Source organism: Limulus polyphemus, unplaced genomic scaffold, assembly GCF_000517525.1.
Source record: "Limulus polyphemus unplaced genomic scaffold, Limulus_polyphemus-2.1.2 Scaffold5147, whole genome shotgun sequence".
Lineage (NCBI taxonomy): Eukaryota > Metazoa > Arthropoda > Merostomata > Xiphosura > Limulidae > Limulus > Limulus polyphemus.
Window position 1 is genome coordinate 4,373 of NW_013670757.1, and position 1,603 is coordinate 5,975.

Sequence of the window (1,603 nt, forward strand, 5' to 3'; positions counted from 1 at the left end):
TCGCTTTGTTGTGGAGTTGACATGTCGTTTCCTGTGGAGTTATGTCGCTGCTTTTAAGAAGAATTTCTTCTTTGATTTTTTATTTTGTTTTGAATTTCGTGCAAAGCTACACGAGGGCTATCTGCGCTAGCCGTCCCTAATTTAGCAGTGTAAGAATAGAGGGAAGGCAGCTAGCCATCACCACCCACCGCCAACTCTTTTATCAACGAATAGTGGGATTGACCATCACATTATAACGCCCACACGGCTGAAAGGGCGAGCATGTTTGGTGGGACGGGGATTCGAACGCGCGACCCTGAGATTGCGAGTCGAGCGCCCTAACCACCTGGCCATGCCGGGCCTCTTTGATAAAGTTTTACAAAACCAAGAGAGAAAGTCATCGAACATGGTTCAGATTTTTTTTTTTTTTTTACAGAGAGCTCTATAAAAATTTGAAGAATATTAAAATATAGAGCAGTTGCCTAGTTAAGAACTTTCTTAAAATTGTCATTATTTTCATGCAATTGCTAAAATAAATTTATTATTTCCGCTTTTTCTTATTTGTCTAGGGGTCACCAGTCGTTGGAGACAATATGTCTCGTGCTAGCCTACAAGATTAAATTTCCTAATAACTTTTTTCTCTTGCGGGGAAACCATGAAAGCGCTAGTATAAACAGGTAAGTGAACGGTATGACCTATTAATGTACATAAACAGGTGAGTGAACAATACGACTTATTAAAGCTCATAAACAGGGCCAGAAATTTTGAATGTCTCAAAGGCAGAAAACGGACACTTGCCTCTTTTCAAAAGAGCTCTAAATAAAATTTTAAATTTTGAGAGCATGTGTTTTTCTTTCCAGTAAAAGATAAATGATTAGTTTTTTTTTGCACTGAAACGTGTCACTGTCCTATCCTGCACGTGCCTATGTAAATTTGTAGAAAACTGTATTTCTAATAGCTCAAAATCTTTGAACGAAGAGATTATGTTTCAAAACATTTGGGAAAATTTGGTAAGCAGAAAACAAAGAAATGAGTTCATCGCTGCTCACATGAGCAAGTCAAGTAAAACAGTAATTTGTTTGTTTTTAATTATGCACAAAGCTACACAAGGGCTATCTGTGCTCTGCCCACCACGGTGTAATTCCGCAGACATACCGCTGTGCCACTGGGGGCAAGTAAAACAGAGCAGACTTTCTGTTTGTAGAGATAAACAGCTCTGCTGATCTAACTCCAGTGTAGAGATAAATATACACGTTATATCTTGATATTTTTATGCTCAATAAATGAAAGATCTTGAACGATAACTTTCATAATGAAAATAGAGCCGGGAGTGACCCAGGGTTTAACGTGTCGGACTGTGGATCCGAGGGTTAATGGCTTGTGTCAAATTGCCACAAAAAATAAAATTGCGCTCTGCACTTTGGAGCCGCGAATGTAAGAGTGATGGTCAAACCAATATTATTGGATTAGAGTAATCCAAAAGTCTTCAGCGGATGGTGTTGACTAGCTTTCTTCTCTCTAGTCTATCAATTCAAAACTAGGGATGAATATCCATAATAAATCATAATGAAAAATAATCTTTAACATGAAAAGTATGTTAGTTTGGTTTGTTTGTTTTGAATTT

General features: G+C 37.8%; 1 long non-coding RNA gene across 1 annotated transcript in view; it reads left to right on the forward strand.

Annotated features, from left to right (window-relative positions):
* The first annotated feature begins 536 nt into the window (after positions 1–536).
* The window catches only part of LOC111089062, an 8,173-nt gene continuing 7,106 nt past the window's right edge, over positions 537–1,603 (forward strand). The window contains exon 1 of the long non-coding RNA XR_002613415.1: positions 537–656. This is a non-coding gene — a long non-coding RNA (uncharacterized LOC111089062). The remainder of the gene's footprint in view (positions 657–1,603) is intronic.